At 45.6% G+C, this 5,807-nt stretch overlaps 1 pseudogene; it reads left to right on the top strand.

Annotated features, from left to right (window-relative positions):
• Positions 1-3,164: 3,164 nt before the first annotated feature.
• Positions 3,165-4,042, top strand: LOC114616977 (annotated as a pseudogene).
• Positions 4,043-5,807: the final 1,765 nt, after the last annotated feature.

Below are 5,807 nucleotides of genomic sequence, written 5' to 3'. Positions count from 1 at the left end.
TTTTTTTTTTTTTTTTTTTTTGTTTTTTTGAGACAGGGTTTCTCTGTGTAGTTCTGGCTGGTCCTGGAACTCACTCTGTAGACCAGGCTGGCCTCGAACTCAGAAATCCGCCTGCCTCTGCCTCCCAAGTGCTGGGATTAAAGGCCTGCGCCACCACCGCCTGGCTTTCTTGCATCTTTCTTATAAGGTTTTTTTTTTTTTTCACCCAAATGTGCATCTTTCCATATTGTTTAGTCTTGCCCATTAAAACGCATATCTTCTAGAGGCTGGGGAGCGAGCTTGGTTGGGGATGTGCTTGGCCTGTAAGCATGAGGACCTAAGTTTGATTTCCAGCACTGGGTAGAAACTGGCTTGTGGTGTGAACACTGGGATTTAGAGACAGGAGATCTTTGGTGCTCACTGGCCAGTCAGCCTAGTCTGACCTGTGAACTCCAGACCAATGACCGATAAAAAGGTAAGGTCTAAAACAATTAAACTATTTTTAAAACATTTATTTGTGCGTAGGGGGCAGGAGGTAGAGCGGGACATGCTGTGGTGTGCTGTGTCAGAAGACAACTCGCAGGAGCTCTTACTACCATGTAGGTTCTAGGGATTGAACTCAGCTTGTGATGCTTGGTGACAAGGTCCCTTACCCAGTACTGGAGGCTGGTTTCTTTCAAGGTCAGCCTAGATGTCATAGTGAGTTCCAGGTCAGCCAGTACTATATAGTGAAATCTTGCCTGAACAAACAAATAAAACTGTGTAGTACATATCATCAGAGCACATAGCCATAGTGAATACAGTACATCCTAGCCCTCGCTGTGACTTTACAGGGAAGTGTGCAGTGAGCAACTGTCTCCTGTCCTCACATGTAAGCCCTGCAGCCACTTTTACAGTCTGAAGCTCTTTTTCATGTACATTTCTTAGGAAAGGCTCATGATAATATTACTGCTTATTAATTATTATTAATATTACTGCTTTCTTATATGTGGGCACCAGACTCTATCCTTATACTTTAAAGTGAAACTTGTTGGATGTGAAATCCATTTTTTAGCCTTTTCCCTTAGGTACACTCCTCTTTCCCTTTTCCCCTCCTAGCTTAAAGTATTGTAAAAATGTCTGATGAAAGTACGATTTTATTTTTTTAAGATTTTGACTTAAAAAATAAAATCAGTCCTACTCGTATGTATATGATTTCAAGGCTGACTGCTTGGTATTGGACAACCAGTCCCTGGAGTAGATGGAGTCTCTATTCTTGGTATTCCTTAGGTGTTTGTGGTTCTTTGTCTAGGGATGGGCCCCATGAGGTTTGCTGCTTCGTGGTAGCATGTTTGTTGGTTTTGTACTCATTCAGGTCTGTTTAGCCAGCCATATTATTGCAGTATAGTGGGCAAAGCTTCCCTGTTATTTCTTGGAAACACTCAGAGCAGACTCTTGAGTCTGTTGCCTTAGACACTCGACCACTCTGATACCTCAGTTTTAGGTTTCTTAAAAGTCACACAGGGAGGAGGGTTCAGCAGTTAAGAACATTTGATGTTCTTCCAAAGGACCTAGGTTTGATTTCCTGCACTTGTAGGGCAATTCACATCTGTCCGTAAACCCAGTTCCTGCTGCCCTCTTCTGGCATCTGTGGGCACTGCATAACTGTGGTGCTTGTACATACAAGCTCAACAATATATATATAAAATAAATTAAATAATTTTTTAAAAAGTCAAATGAGGAATGTATAAATAGTTCCATGAATAAACACACTTTTGCCAAGTCTCATGACCAGAGTTTGCTCCCTGGGATCAACAGAGTAGAAGAGAACTGACTCCTGCAAGTTGTCCTCTGGCCTCACCATGTATTCCTTGGCACATGTGCCCTACCACTGCAAAATACATACATACATACATACATACATACATACATACATACATATATACACACATACACACACACACACATACATACATACACACACACATATACACATACATACATACATACAATGTAACTTTTATTTCTTTGTTTTTTTTGTTTTTGTTTTTCAAGACAGGGTTTCTCTGTGTAGCCCTGGCTGTCCTGGAACTCACTCTGTAGACCAGGCTAGCCTCGAACTCTCGAACTCAGAGATCCGCCTGCCTCTGCCTCCCAAGTGCTGGGATTAAAGGCATGTGCCACTGTGGAGCGCTGCTGCCACGCCTTAAAGATGGTGCCTGCTTGCCCTTGCAGACTTGGAGTAAACAAGCCTTGTTTGGTCCTGGGGCGGTACTTCCTGGTGGCCTGATCTTGTGTCATGGGTCCTTGACCAATCACAGTGCGAGACGTGGTATGGGCTCATGGGCAGTCCTACACAGGGTATAAAGCTTCGCTCCTGGGCTGGCTGGGGGCACACCTTCAAGCTTCATGTAACTAGCAACTCCTGAGTAAACTGCTGCTGGAAGGAACTGGTGTGCGAGTCTTTCTTCCCTGCTGGTCGGGGTGGTAGGCGCCGCACATTTGGTGGCCTGCACGGGGATTTCTTAGAATTCCCGGAGTTCCAGAACCAGTAGCAGTCAGGGCGATCGATCGGTAAGTGGCCGGTAAGTGGGGCCCTTCAATCTTTAAAGTCCTCGGAAGGAGGCTTCAATCTTTAAAGTCCTCGGAAGGAGGCTTCAATCTTTAAAGACCTCGGAAGGAGGCTTCAATCTTTAAAGTCCTCGGAAGGAGGCTTCAATCTCTAAGGTCCTTGGAAGGAGGCTTCAATCTTTAAGGTCCTCGGACGGAGGCAAGCAAAAGTGAAAGTAAAAAGGCCAGCGGGATATGTTCATGCCGGGAGGAGTGGATCCGTGGATAGTTATTCTAGTAGTGGGCGATCACGATTGCAGTATCCCTGGTGCTGTGTTTTTGCCTTAACTGTCACCAGCCAGGGCGTGAGTGCCACTGTTAACTACCTTAAACAGAAGGCTCTACAGCAGTTTGTCCAGGAAGTGGACCGCATCGCCCCTTGGTTCGTGGTATCGGGACAGCTTACCTTGGCCACCTGGGATAAACTGGGGAAGGACATAGAAAGGGAAGAGAGGGAGTGAAGGTGAAGAATTGGAAACATTTCCTGCCAAGTACAAAGGTGTGGAAGAGAAAGAACACGGCATAAGTATACAAAGATCAAAGAGGCCAAGGGTAGTGAGGCTAAAATAATATAGACTTCAAAGAGAGGGACGAATCTAAGGACTGTGGTAAAGCGGCGGAAAGGTTAGAAAGCAAAGCCATGGGTAGCTGTTGTAGCTGTCCAGATAAAGACACTGTCCTAGATAACCATAGGAACAAGTTTAAGGTTGTTAACGTTGATAATGATGGCAATGAGCTAGACTCTGGTTTCATGGAGCTCACAGACACAGAACTGATTCTGTACACCCCGAAGCGAGACTCGGTGAAATGGCACTACCTCTGCCTGCGACGGTACGGCTATGACTCAAATCTGTTTTCTTTTGAAAGTGGTCGATTGTGTCAAACTGGACAAGGAATTTTTGTTTTTAAGTGTGCCCGTGCAGAAGAATTATTTAACATGTTGCAAGAGATTATGCAAAATAATAGTATAAATGTGGTGGAAGAGCCAGTTGTAGAAAGGAATAGTCATCAGACAGAATTGGAAGTCCCTAGAACACCTCGAACACCTACGACTCCAGGGCTTGGTGCTCAGAACTTACCCAACGGGCATCCCTGCTACCCCTCGTTTGGAGATACTTCATCTCACCCCTCAAGCCGACACTCTCTTGTGGGAAGTGCTCACAAAATAGACTATTCAAGGCGTAGGGATTGTACACCGACAGTCTTTAACCTTGATATCAGGCGCCCCAGTTTAGAACATAGGCAACTCAGTTATACACAGGTGGATTTGGAAAGGGGCAGTGACTCTGACAACCATCAGACTCCAGAAACGACAACCACTCCCCTCCTACAAACCCCCACCCGGCGCACAGAGCTGTACGCTGTCATAGACATTGAGAGAACTGTTGCTGTGTCCAACTTGCAGAAAGCACTGCCGAGAGACGACGGTACCTCTAGGAAGACCAGACACAACAGTACTGACCTGCCCATGTGAGCCCGGAAGCATTGCATTGTGAAGATTTTCAGGGTATAGGAGTGCTAGCTGTTGCCCTAGTGGGCGTCTGTGTTCTCTGCCTGTCTTGTATCTGTCATATGGTCAGGGCCCAGAGACATGAGAGGGCGCTGGTAGTGCGTGCCTTTCAGGCCACTGAGTGGGGTGTATCTCCACAAGCATGGCTGGTAGCTTTGAAGTATTAGTTGCTCTCATTACCCCAAATTTTAGGTCTGGACAGCCCTTGCACCCCTGGAAGCCTATAGGTTTCATTGCACACGGGATGGGTGTCTATTCCATATTCCTTGGGCCCAACTCTTGCACCTGGTGGGCTTTGCCCATTGCACCCAGTAGAGTGAGTCCCATGGTTTGAGCCTGTCTGCCCTTGATCGTGAGATCCTACATGATGGAGCTTGCTTGATCGGGCAGTCACAGCTTGAAACTGCTTAAAAACAAAAAAGGGGGAACTGTGGAGCGCTGCTGCCACGCCTTAAAGATGGTGCCTGCTTGCCCTTGCAGACTTGGAGTAAACAAGCCTTGTTTGGTCCTGGGGCGGTACTTCCTGGTGGCCTGATCTTGTGTCATGGGTTCTTGACCAATCACAGTGCGAGACGTGGTATGGGCTCATGGGCAGTCCTACACAGGGTATAAAGCTTCGCTCCTGGGCTGGCTCGGGGGCACACCTTCAAGCTTCATGTAACTAGCAACTCCTGAGTAAACTGCTGCTGGAAGGAACTGGTGTGCGAGTCTTTCTTCCCTGCTGGTCGGGGTGGTAGGCGCTGCACACGCCACCACTGCCCGGCTACAATGTAACTTTTAAAAAGACACATTTTCCTCTAGAAGTCCAGAGATTTATTTTTTATTTTTCCTTAAAGTCCAGGATATATTGGGGTGAGTGACTTCACATATTTAGTTCTCTCTTTACATAGTGTTTTAGTTAGGAGTTTCATTGCTATGAAGAGACATTATGACCATGCAACTTTTATAAAAGAAAACATTTAATTTGGGGTTGGCTTACAGTTTGAGAGATTTAGTCCATTATTGTTCTGGAGAGAAATATGGCAGTGTGCAGACATTTATGGTGCTGGAGAAGGAACTGAGAATTCTACATCTTGATCCGAAACCAGCAGGAGACTGTGTTCCACACTGGGCGGAGCTTGAGCACAGGAGACTTCAAAGTCTACTCCCACAGTGATGCATTTCCTCTAACAAGGCCACACCTCCTAATAGTGTCACCATTAGGTATCAGGGCCATACCTATTCAAACATCACACACAGACACTTCCAGATCCTTTTTTAATTTTTAGCAAAATTAAGTTTCTGTTTGTTTGTTTGAGGCAGGGTATGGTTATTTATCCCAAAATGGCTTAGAGTTCATTGTGTAGCTCAGGATGGCTTTAGTTCTCCATTATCCTCCTGCCTCAGCCTCCTGAGAAGATGGGAGGCCTACATAGCACACCTGACAGCAATTCGCATCTATTCTGCAGCTTTGCCTGTGTGACCACTTTCCTCTTTCATTTTGTCACTTGAAATTTTTACACCCCTATTGTTATTATATACACACATTCCATGGCACAAGTGTGGAGGACAATTTTGTGGGCTGCTTTCTTTTCCACTCTTTTGTGGGTCCCAGGGATTGAACTCAGGTTGTCAGGCTTTTGCTGCAAGCCCATTTCCTGTTGAACCATTTCACTGGCCTCTTTTTATGATTCTCAATTTCTTCTTTACTTCAATTTTTTTTCTCGTTTTGGTTTCTAGACATTTCTCT

The sequence above is a fragment of the Grammomys surdaster genome, unplaced genomic scaffold, assembly GCF_004785775.1.
Source record: "Grammomys surdaster isolate TR1022 unplaced genomic scaffold, NIH_TR_1.0 133, whole genome shotgun sequence".
NCBI lineage: Eukaryota > Metazoa > Chordata > Mammalia > Rodentia > Muridae > Grammomys > Grammomys surdaster.
The sequence above is the reverse complement of the archived record's forward strand: the minus strand, read 5'-3'. Positions and strand labels throughout refer to the sequence as shown.